The following is a 12,308-nucleotide window of genomic DNA, read 5'->3' as shown; positions in this document are numbered from 1 at the left end:
AAGTTTCTTCTCATCTCTGTCCTGAGTGGCTGATGGTTTATTTATGGGTTTGGAGAGATGCAAGGTGCAAGACAGGAAGAAACACCACCCTATTTATGGACTGTGACCCATGACTCTAGCCAGAGGAAATATTAATTTCACATCTACCCTGTCAAGCTCTGAAGGAATACCGTATGTTTCACTGCAATAATCCCATTCTTTTAGACTCTAGAGAGTGTAGGGTTAGTCTGCTAAACCTCTTTTCATACAATGAACCAGGAATCAATCTGGTGAAGCTTTGCCCCACTCCCTCGATTCTTCCTCAGGTAGGGAGACCAGACCTACACACAATATTCCAGGTGGGGGTCACACCACTGTCCTATGTCATTGGAACATGACATTTCTAGTCTTCTACTCAAGCCCTTCTGCATTCAAACATTCTTGCAAGCCATCTTTATCCTTCTAGTTGTTTACTGTACCTGATTGTTAACATCAAGTGATTTTGTTAATTCTTTTTGAAAAAACAAAATTTCCTATCAAACTATTTCTTAAAAGATTCACTATATATAAATAACATATCTGTTGTATTCCTACATATCATGAAACGAAAAATCGGGCTGTGGAAATTTTTAATTTATAAAATAATCTCAATTTGGGCAAAGGATACCCCTCCTCCGAGCATGACCCAGCCATGCCCCTTGACAAGAAGCTGCTTCATTTTATTACTGCTTTGGTGACATGCCATGTGCACACAATAATTGGAAGAGGGTCTTCCGAATGAGAATTTTTTCCTATATTTTTCCAGGTACTGATTTTCCATCGAAGTTGTGAGGTGAAAGGTAGAATTGGGAGGGAGATGTGTTTAGGAGAAAGGGCGATGGGGGAGGTGAGATAGGGTGGTGTTTCTTCCTGTCTTGCACCTTGCATCTCTCCAAACCCATCTCCAGTTAAAGGTGACCCTATAAATCACAATGTAATGGTAAAACAATGTCAATTTAGAGTATTCAGACAGTATGGGTTCTAATAGAAAGAGAATATTCAAGGAATTAGGGGAGTTGGAATCCTGAGGAACCGATTTTGAATCAGAGACGATAAGATGAGACATTGAGTTATAATGAGTGAAGTCGAAAAGACATCAAGGTCTCCTTGGAGAGAGGTTGGAGATGTGGGGATGAGAGAAGGATTATTGAGTGGGCCAGTTTTGCCAACCGTTATGCTGTATTTTAACAATGAGGGTTAAGAAAGCACAAGCTGAAAGCTCTTGGCTTCATTCCATGTCGGTGAAGCTCAATCTATCCTGCAATGATGAACAGATTTTGAAGGGCATGACTGCACCATTGCCTGACACCAAAACCCAGAGCCACAGTGTTTTACGTGCTGATGTTTTGATGTATTGTTGGTATAGTTAATGAATTGATGTGGCTTAAAAATGGCCTTTGATTTTTCTCTGTTGGGTAGATGTTATGTTCCGTGATGTATGACAACAGTTGCAAATCTCAGTAAATGTCAAGAGAAAGTACACATATGAAGAGCTGGGACTGTAGCCACAGGGATTTAACTGGTTTGGATAATCTCATAAACCATTTCTAAAAAAACTGAGTGGTTTTGAGTGGTCATTTAGATTCTAAGAAAGTAATCCAGTTTTTAATTCCTTCCTAGTAGCATGAACAGAAACCACTTGTTATTGTCGTGCTCAGCTGTTAGTTAATCCCCTTGTCATAAGGTGTGGCAACATCAAAAACAAGTGGAAAAAAGTTGCATTGATTAGTGTTTTTAGTAAAATCATAAATATTCTGCAGAAATTCGTCTTTCTGAGGAGTGTTCGTTCTGGGAAATAGAATCTTATTGATTCCAGGCAGTAAGACCTATTTAGGCACTCCAACATTAAATTAGGTGTAGTTTTTAAAGAACTATTCAATAAACTTCACAGAAACAGTCTATTTAACCCAGTGAGCTTTTGTTGGTTTTTAAACTTTCCCTTCCAGCTACCTTATCTCAGCCTTTCGACATAGTTTTCTATTTCCCTCACCCTTTGGTCTCATTTTGAAACTTGCTTCAACCATTTCCCATAGTAACAATTTCTACATTCTAGCAACACTGAGGAAATGAATGTTGCCTTTTATCTGTTCTGGGTTACTCACGACAGATCCCCCCCACCTCCCTTATCTGGTTCCATGTTCCACCTTCCTCTCCCATCAGATTCCATCATCCTGCAGCCCTTTGTTGCCTCCACCTATCACCTCTCAGCCTCTTAACCTCAAAATAAGACAAGATTTCTTTATTAGTGACATTTACATCGAAACACACAGTGAAGTGCATCTTTTGCGTAGAGTGTTCTGGGGGCAGCCCGCAAGTGTCGCCACGCTTCCGCTGCCAACATAGCACGTCCACAACTTCCTAACCCGTACGTCTTTGGAATGTGGGAGGAAATTGGAGCGCCTGGAGGAAACCCACGCAGACCCGGGGAGAACGTACAAACTCCTTACAGGCAGCAGCGGGAATTGAACCGGGGTCGCTGGCGCTGTAATAGCATTACGCTAACCGCTACACTACCATGCCTGCCTATTAGCTTGATCCACCTCTTCCCTCCACCTTTTTATACCGGCTATCTCCCCTCTATCTTTCAGTCCAGATGAAGGGTCTTGACCCTAAACGTCAACTGTCTGTTTCCCTCCATAGATGCTTCCTGACCCTCCATAGATGTTTTCTGGAACACAAAATTAAGGGCGCTATGTAAAAGAAAATTTGATTGCTAAGCACAATTGAGCCCTTTGAGTGTGGGTCACATAGCTTATACTCAATTGACTATGGGTATGATGAGCATACGCCCAGAGAATGTTGGACATGTGCAGCAGTCTCAAGTTGCATGAAACACATGTTTTAATGCCACTTGTGTATATTTCAGCTGTGCTCTTGCGTAGATGCAAGTCTTAATAAGACAGTTTTGACCTGCTTCTGTGTTATTCATCTGGCCCTTGGCCTTTGTATTCTAAGGTTCCTCTCAAGAGGATTAGCTACAGCTCATTTCCATCAGCACTGATCTCCTCCCCTGAATTCTCTTCTCCATATTTAAGGAAAAATGTGCCCTCATTGGAGGCATGCAGGAAAGGTTGAATGAGTTGATTCCTGAAATGAAGGGGTTGACATATGAAGAAAAGTTGGGCAGGTTGGGCCAATGCTCATTGGAGTTTACAAGAGCGAGAGGTTCTGAGGGAGACTGACTAGGTGGATGCTGAAGGGATCTGTTCCCTCATGAGGTTACCTAGAACTCTGGGAGTGTTGTTTCAGAATAAGTGCCTGCCCATTCAAGATGGAGATGAGGAGGAATTTCTTCTCTCAGAAGATGATGAATTTTGGGATCCTCTGCCCCAGAGAGCTGTTGAGGCGGAGACATTGAACATATTCAAGGGTGAGATTGACAGATATTTGAACAATAAGGGAGTCAAGAGGTATGGATTGATGACCAGGAAGACCGTGTTCAGGTTAAGGTAGATCAGCCATGCCTTATTGAATGGCAGAGCAAGCTTGGGGGTCTACTGGGAATTAGATTACTGGGAATGCAAGGGTTATTGACTTTCACACCTGCACTACACATTCTCTGCAGCTGTGACACTTTACTCTGTACTGTTTTTTTACCTGTACTACATCAATGCACTCTGTACTAACTCAGTGTAACTGCACTGTGTAATGAATTGATCTGTACGATCAGTATGCAAGACCAGTTTTTCACTGTACCTCGGTACATGTGACAATAATAAACCAATACGAATACATAAACCACCTTCCATCACTTCCCCGGCCCATTTGACATCTCTTTCCTTGGGTTAGCCCCACAAGCCAGGTGTAGGTCCCATCTATTGCACAGAGCTCCTTGGGCCTTGTATGTCATACAATATTGCTGTGGTGAACCCACATAAAAGCATGGTCCAGCTCCCTGGATTAATGTTCCCCTTGAGACCTGGAAGAGTTCCTAAATGACTGGCCCAGAAAATGCTCTAAACATTTTTTTGAAATTGTGGGTCACCCTAACACTGTGAAAGTCACATGAGCAAGACTTTCAGCTGGGAGGTTCACACAACAGTGTTGTTGGGATTGAAATTTCATTGAGGACAATATCTCTGTGTTTCACTACTGTCAATGTCATTTGAAGGATCTTTAGGGCAGAGAAAAAGCAATAAGGGGAATGAAAATACTCTGGAAAACCAAGGAGATGAATTTCCCAGACAGCCAGAACTGTGCACAAAACTACTCCTGGGTTCACCCTGTTCAGTAGCACAGCAGTGATTTTATTCGAATTTGTGTGCATGAATATCTTGCCTGCCCAATGATCTTTCCCCTTCTCTTCCATCCAACACACTTATAATTTTAGTGACCACTGCCTGTCGTGACCAGGACAAGAGGCATCACCTGCTCGATGTTTCCCAAGAGCTGTAATCTCTCAGTCCTGGTACCATCCTTTTACATCTTTTCTGCATGATCTCCATATTTCTATATCCTTTTTAAAGTATGATGAGCACATCTCCTTACAGTATGCTGGTGGCTATGCTCGGGAAATAATTAATTGGCTGCAAAGGGTTTTGAAACATCCTGAGGTCATAATGTTATAAATGCAAGTTTTTTTCTTGATTCTTTTTACATAACTCCCAACCAAATGGCTACAAGGCAATTTCACTGAAGCTCAAACTGAATGTTATTATCATTTTCATTACAAGATATACTTACCTGAAATTGCTAGATACAATTGTAGGAGAAGAAAGTTATTTGTCTCACTGAGTTCCTGCTGGCCAAACAACAATTTCAGGTTAATTTCCTTCCCAGCTCCTGGTCTACAGCCCTGCAGATCACATCCCTTCAAGTGTTCATTCAAATGCGTCATTATAAAATGCGGTGAGAGTTTCTGACTCCAACACCCTTTCAGGCAGTGACTTCCAAACTCCACCACTCCTTCAGTGAAATAATTTTTACTCAACTGTCTCCTAATCCTTCTCCAACATCTTAAATCTATGCCCTCTGGTTCCCGACTCCTCTGTCAGTCTATCATGGAAACCAGCCTCCCCTCCATGGACTCTGTCTACACTTCCCGCGAATCAATCAAGAGGCTTGTCCAGTATGGGTTTCTTTGGAAGTTAACTCTGTTAAAAAATGTGCTATTATTTCTCTGCTTCGTTCTTCACTTCCAATATCATTAAATAAACTTACAGATAACTTAATAGCAACTTGCGTTAAAGTGCATGATATAGAGATGCTGCCCACAGTCATCAAGGGGATGAGTAATGGCTCTGTGTATATATTGAGCAATTAGAAACAAGTTTGACGTGGGCTAAGAGTTAAGGATAAATGTCACATTGGGGCCTTTTAATTCACATCCATTTTCCAATCTGCTGCATTGATTTGATTCCGTAGAACAGTACAGCACAGGAACAGGCCATTCGGCCCACCATGTATGTGCTGACCACGATGCCAATTTAAACCAATCCTATCTACCTGCACATGGTCCATATCCCTCCATCCCCTGCCTGTTCACGTGCCTGTCTAAATGTCTCTTTTATCCATTTCTGTTGTATCTGCTTCCACCACCTCCCCTGAGAGTGCGTTCAAGACACCAGCCTTGCAAATCTCGTTTAAACATTCCCCCTCTCATCCTAAATCTACACCCTCTAGTACTTGACATTTCCACCCTGGGATGTAGACTCTAACTATCTCCCTATCCATGCCTCTCATAATTCCATATACTTCTATTAGGTCTTCCCGTGATGCTTCAGAGAAAACAATCCAAGTATGTCCAACCTCTCCTAATAGTTAATATTTTCCAAAGATGTACGGGTTAGGAAGTTGTGGGCATGCTATGTTGGCACCGGAAGCGTGGCGACACTTGTGGGCTGCCCCCAGAACACTCTACACAAAAGATGCACTTCACTGTGTTTTGATGTACATGTGACCAATAAAGATATATCATCATCATCTCTTAGCCAGGCACCATGATGGTGACCCTTTTTGACTCCCTCTCCAAAGCCTCCAAATCCTTCCAAAACTGCACACAATACTCCAAGTGTGGCCTAACCCAAGTTTTGTACTGCTGCAACATGATTTTTTTTAATGCCGAATAAACAAAGGTTGAAGCACACCACAATGCAGCAATTTAGTTCGGGCAGGCATGGTAGTGTAGCAGTTAGCATAATGCTATTACAGCGCCAGTGACCTGGGTTCAATTCAGCCACTGTCTGTAAGGAGTTTGTATGTTCTCCCCGTGACTGTGTGGATTTACTCTGGGTGCTCCGGTTTCCTCCCACATTCCAAAGACGTATGGGTTAGGAAGTTGTGGGCATGCTATGTTGGCGCTGGAAGCGTGGTGACACTTGCGGGCTGCCCCCAGAAAACTCTACGCAACAAATGCATTTCACTGTGTGTTTCAATGTACATGTGACTAATAAAGATATCTTATCTCAGTTTAGTAACAGCAGAAATGACCACTCTGTACATGATGATGTCATTCACTGACACTGGGCAAACATTGAGGGGAGTCGGGAATGAATGTTGCTAAGCTAATTTCCCAGCTAATTGATCTGGAGATGATTACTCCCACAATCTAACCTGCAGAAAACTGATTTCGTGTGTAATAAAAATCATGGAGCATAGAATATAAAAGTTGGGACATTATGTTGCAACCTTATAAACAAACGGTTGGGCTGTACTTGCTGCAGTTTTGGTCACTATAGGAAGGATGTGATTGCGCTGGAGATTCACCAAGATGTTGCCTGGATTGGAGGACTTTAGTTATGGGGAGAGATTGAATAGGCTGGGCTTGTTTTTATTGGAGCGAAGGAGGTTGAGGGACGATTTGATCGAATTGTTTAAAATTATGAGAGGCGTAGATAGGGTAGAGTCAGAATCCTTCTCCCATGGCAGGGCTATCAAAAACAACAGGGCATGGGTTTAAGGTGAGAGGTAGGGCTTCTAAAGGGGATCTGAGGGGTAAATTTTTTACACAGAGAGTGGTTGATATCTGGAATGTGCTGCCAGAGGAGATCGTTGAATCAGATACAATTACTATGTTTAAGGGACATTTCAACAGACACTTACATAGGCAAGGCATTCAAGGATATGGTCCTAATGCGGGCAAATGGGATTAGTGTAGACGGGCACAAAGGTTGGTATGGATGTGGTGGGCCGAAGGGCCTGTTTCTGTGCTTATCTTAAGCAAGATGATTTATTGCCAGTTCTGTCAGCCAATGAGTTGGAAATGGGGCTATGATTCCTAATTTAAATGTAGGGAAGCAAAATTTAACACCAAATTCAATAAGGAGACAAAAGCCAGACACACAAGAGATTCCGCAGATGCGGGAATCCGGAACAACACACACAAAATGCTGGAGGAACTCAGCAGGTCAGGCAGCATCCACGGAGGGAAATAAACAGTTGATGTTTTAGGTCGAGACCCTTCATCTGGACTGGAAGGGAAGAGTGCAGAAGCCAGAATAAGAAGGTCAGGGGGAAGGGGAGGAGCACAGGCTGGCAGGTGATAGGTGAGTGCAGGTGAGAGGGAGAAGTTAGGTGGGAGGAGGAGGGATGAAAGGGAGAGATGTAAGAAGCTGAGAGATGTCAGGTGGAAGAGGTAAAGGGCTGAAGAAGAAGGAATCGGGTAGGAGTGGACAGCAGACCATGGAATAAAGGGAAGGAGGTGGGGAATAGGAGGGAGGTAGTGGGCAAGTCATGAGGGCGAGAAGGAGAAAAAGAAGGGGTGAAGGGACCTCAGGAATGAGGGAAAGGGGCAGGAAGGGGGGGAACAGACGGGAGGGGTTACTGAAAGTTAGAGAAATCAATGTTGAGGCCATCAGGTTGGAGACTACGAAGGCAGAATATGAGGTGTTGCTCCTCCAACCTGCGTCTGGCCTCAACGTGGCAGTAGAGGAGGCCGTGGACAGACATGTCAGTATGGGAGTAGGATGTGGAATTCAAGTGGGTGGCCACCGGGAGGTCCTGGCTGATGTGGCGGGCGGAATGAAGGTGCTCGATGAAGCGGTCACCCAATCTGTGTCGGGTCTCACCGATGTAGAGGAGGCTGCACCAGATGCAATAAGTGACACCCTTGGATTCACAGGTGAAGAGGTGCCTCACCTGGAAGGACTGTCTGGGGCCCTGATTGGTGGTGAGGGAAGAGGTGTAGGGGCAGGTAGAACACTTTGCATGGTTGCAGGGATACGTGCCAGAGGTTCATCTGTGGGGAGGGACAAGTAGACAAGGGAGTCACGGAGAGAGCGGTCCCTGCGGAAAGCACAGAGAAGGGGTGAGGGGAAGATGTGCCTGGTGGTGGGATCCCGTTGGAGGTGGTGGAAGTTGCGGAGAATGATGTGTTGGATGCGGAGGCTCGTGGGGTGGTAGGTGAGGACGAGGGGAACCCTGTCTCTGTTATGTCAGGGGGTGAGATGGGGTGAGGGCAGACATATGGGAAATGGAGGAGATATGGATGAGACACAAGGTGCAATGCACAAAAAGTTCTGGAGGAACTCAGCAGGTCAGGCAGCATCTACTGGAGGGAATTAGACAGTTGACGTTTCAGGCGGGGACCCTTCATCAGGATATGGGTGAGGGCTGCATTGTTGGTGGTGGAAGGGAAACCCTGTTTACTGAAAAAAGAGGACATGTCCTGGAATGGAAAGCCTCATCATGGGAACAGATGCGGCAGAGGCAGAGAAACTGAGAGTAGGGGACAACATCTTTACAATTGACAGGGTGGGAAGAGGTGTAGTCAAGGTAACTGTGGGAATCAGTGGGTTTGTAAAAAATGACAAAAGCTGTTAGTCAGAGACAGAGATTTTAAAAAGCATCTGGAAGGAATAAGAAACAGGAGCAGGATTGGGCCATACAGCCCCTGGAGCCTTCTGGATGGTGGGCTGCTTCTGACCTCACGTTCACCTTGCTGCCTAATTCCCATTTCCTCTGATGCCCATAATGTTCCAAAGCCAATCGATGTATTCCACGCCCAGCTTCCATAGCTTTCAGGGGTAGGGAATTGCAAAGATTTACAAACCTCCTCACCTCGGTCTTAACTGGTCACATTGTCAGTCTTGTGATGTGTCTTAGTTCACTTTACTATGCTAAATGAAGGAGTGTGATACTATAAATGAAGCATGAAGCCACATAAATTCTCATACAACATAGACTTGATAGCAGTCGGTGTAGAACAATTACACCAAACACAAGGAAAGTTTGGTATGGGGAGGGAAAGAGGCAGAGATGTTTAGGGAGGGAATTCCTGAGCTGGAGAGACTACTTGGTATTGGTATTGATTTATTATTGTCACTTGTACCGAGGTACAGTGAAAAACTTGTCTTGCATACCGATTGTACAGGTCAGTTCATTATACAGTGCAGTTACATTGGGTTAGTACAGAGTGCATTGAGGTAGTACAGGTAGAAACAATAACAGTATAGAGAGAAGTGTCACAGCTACAGAGAAAGTGCAGTGCAATAAGGTGCAAGGTCACAACAAGGTAGATCGTGCCATGGAAAGAAAATCAGGGATATTTCAGATATCGTGGATATAAAATGCTGGGAACACGCCAAAAGTAAGGCAGCACCTGTGGAGAGAGAAACAGTCAATGTTTCAGGTCCTTGACTCTTCATCAGAACTGGGAAAGACTTCCACCAGGACCTGAAGCGTTAACTGTTTTTCTCACCACAGATGCTGCCTGACCTGCCGAGTGTTTCCAGTATGTTCTGTTTTTATTTCAGATTTCCAGCATCTACATTTTTTTACATTGTCAGATATCTTGGAGAGTTTTAGGTTTGTAAGAATCTACGAGACAATGAGGAGAAAGCAGTGGAAAGACTTGAAGTCAAAGAGAATTTTAAAACAGCGGTTACTTATTTGGGAGCTGAAACAAGTCAGCAAGCACATTTATTTGTCTGAGAATCATAAGCCAGTCAATGCAGAGATAGACACAAGGATATTTCATTAACTTTTTCCCAGTCATCTCCACATAAATTAATAAAACCCATCTCTGCTACATGACGTGTTTTGACTTGGAAACAATTCTCAGTAGTACCATTTGGATCCATGATTTTCTGGTTGAGAATCCTATTCTATAATGATAAGGCAACTGGGACATATTACATAGAATTAAATCTCCTAAGAGAATCCATGACTTTGACAAACTTATAGTATAAAAAATTCAGGGCATAGATATTTCATTTTGTAGTTGTTGAATCAGGACATTTCGTTTGTGGATCCTTAAAAAAATATTTTAAAAATCTTTTTGGAATTTAGTGCTACCTGGTCAGGTAATGGACCAGTCTGTTTTTAGGGAACAAATTTAAGCAATAAAAAGACAGATTTTATTTTCCATTAATAAAATGGCGAGAGCGACCGAACAGGTTCATTCAATGCACAGTGTTGGAAGACAGCAATGTTTGTGTACAATAAGCTGATATTTGTGTACAAGACTAGTGGAAATGAACCTAAAATAAGATTGGAAATGCTGTTAAGAGAATGAGAATAATCCTAGCAGTTCAGTTTTTGCAAATCTTCCTGATTTCCACAAAGCAGTGAAGACTTTATCCTTTTGTTGAAACTCAAACCATAATTTTCTGTACAGCTCACAGCAACGGTTCAGCGTTCTCAAATCAATGAAAAGTTCCCTTCCTTGTGTCGTTATAAGTCTCTTGCTCTATCATGATAGAATTTGCAAAGAGCATCAGCTACGAAGTTGGGTGTCTGGTTAGCTGTTTACTAAGTTGTAATCAGTACATGGTCCTTGAAAAGTACGTAGACAGCTTAAAGATGGTGAAGGGCAAAGGTGGCAAAAGGGATAGAGCTGCCAACTGACAGCTCCAGCAGCACAGTTTCAGTCCTGAGTTGGGCGCTGTCTGGAGTTCTGTCCACATGGGTTTCCCTCAGGTGCTCTGGTTTCCTTCCACATCCCAGTGATGATCTGGGAGGTTAGCTGGCTGATGTACGTTATCTTTGACAGGTGCTAGAGGGTGATAAGCATGAACACAAAGGCTGGAAGTGCTGCAATTGATTGTAAAGGAGGTGATAAGGGAACCATTGGAGGCGAGGTGAATGGCAGACGAAACCAGGACCAGATGGAAATGGAAGGGAGAGCCAGTGGGTGAAATGTGTAGGGAGAGCCAAGGGAGAACCGGGAGGGGGAGGGAGATGGAAATCGGTGACGGGAGCTGGAGGAGGTTTTGGGAAAGGGTACAATAACAGAGGGACTGAAAAGAGATCGGAAGGAGAGAGTGGACAGGGGCTGGGGGTTGGGAGAGGCGAGGGTTACCTGAATTTGGAAAATTCAGTGGTCATACTATTAGGCTGTAGTCTATCCAGATGGAATATGAGGCGTTGTTCCTGTAGTTTGTGTTACAGTGCAGATATTCCATTTCTTTCATCGCCTTTTGATGGAAATTATTAGACTGGTTATCCAGAGGCCTGGATTTACAACCAGAGACCAGAGTTCAAATCCCACCAAGGCAGCTGTGAAATTTAAATCAGTTAATAATGTGAAATTTGGAGCTTAATATCCGCAAGAGTGTAGGCTGCTTTTATCCTTGGCTCTGTGAATGATCATGATTGATACAGCAGAATGTAGTGGTGAACAATGTACCTTCCCTTGATAGCTCTCTGCAGTACAATCAGTGAATCATGGAATATTACAGCACAGAGGCTATTAAACCCACTAAGACTCTGCAGGTTCTTTTGAAGAGCAATCTGGTTTGTCCCTCTGCTGCACTCTTTTTCCCATATCCCTGAAATATTTCCTGGTTCAAGAATTCACCCAACTCCTTTTCAAGTCCACTGTTGAATGTGTGTCCACCGCCTCATGTCCACCCTCCCAGCCCCACCCTCTTCTCCTCAGATTCCTCATTTTAACTCGGGTTACTTCATAGAAACGTACTTTACAGCACAGGGCATAGATGGGGCAGGAAATGACAAATACTTCTGCTTAGCTGTGGTGTCTATGACTGGAGGTCACAGTCTAAGGTAAGGGGTAGGTGGTTCGGAGAGGATTTCAGGAAGAAAATTTTGATACAGTAGGTGTTTGAAACTTGGAATCCACTGTCTGAGTGGTTGTTGGAGGCAAGTACTCTCTCAACATTTAAAAGGTATTTAGATGAGCACTTGAAATGCCGTGGTATAGAAAACTAATGACCACGAGGTGGGAAATGGGATTAGTATAGGTAATGGCTAGCATGTTAAGAAGGTGTATGGTGTGTTGGCCTTCATTAGTCGGGGTATTGAGTTCAAGAGCTGCAAGGTAATGTTGCAGCTCTATAGAACTCTGGTTAGACCACACTTGGAGTATTGTGTTTGGTTCTGGTCACCTCATT

At 43.6% G+C, this 12,308-nt stretch overlaps 1 protein-coding gene across 1 annotated transcript in view; it reads left to right on the top strand.

The window, feature by feature from the left end:
* The window catches only part of LOC127582894 (ADP-ribosylation factor-like protein 5B), a 211,450-nt gene extending 200,237 nt beyond the window's left edge, over positions 1-11,213 (top strand). Inside the window, exon 7 of the transcript XR_007958182.1 lies at positions 11,204-11,213. The gene's annotated coding sequence lies outside the window, so the exon portion shown is untranslated. The remainder of the gene's footprint in view (positions 1-11,203) is intronic.
* The last annotated feature ends 1,095 nt before the right edge of the window (positions 11,214-12,308 follow it).

Source organism: Pristis pectinata, chromosome 25, assembly GCF_009764475.1.
Source record: "Pristis pectinata isolate sPriPec2 chromosome 25, sPriPec2.1.pri, whole genome shotgun sequence".
NCBI lineage: Eukaryota > Metazoa > Chordata > Chondrichthyes > Rhinopristiformes > Pristidae > Pristis > Pristis pectinata.
Note: the sequence above shows the minus strand (reverse complement) of the source record. Positions and strands in the feature narration are given on the sequence as shown.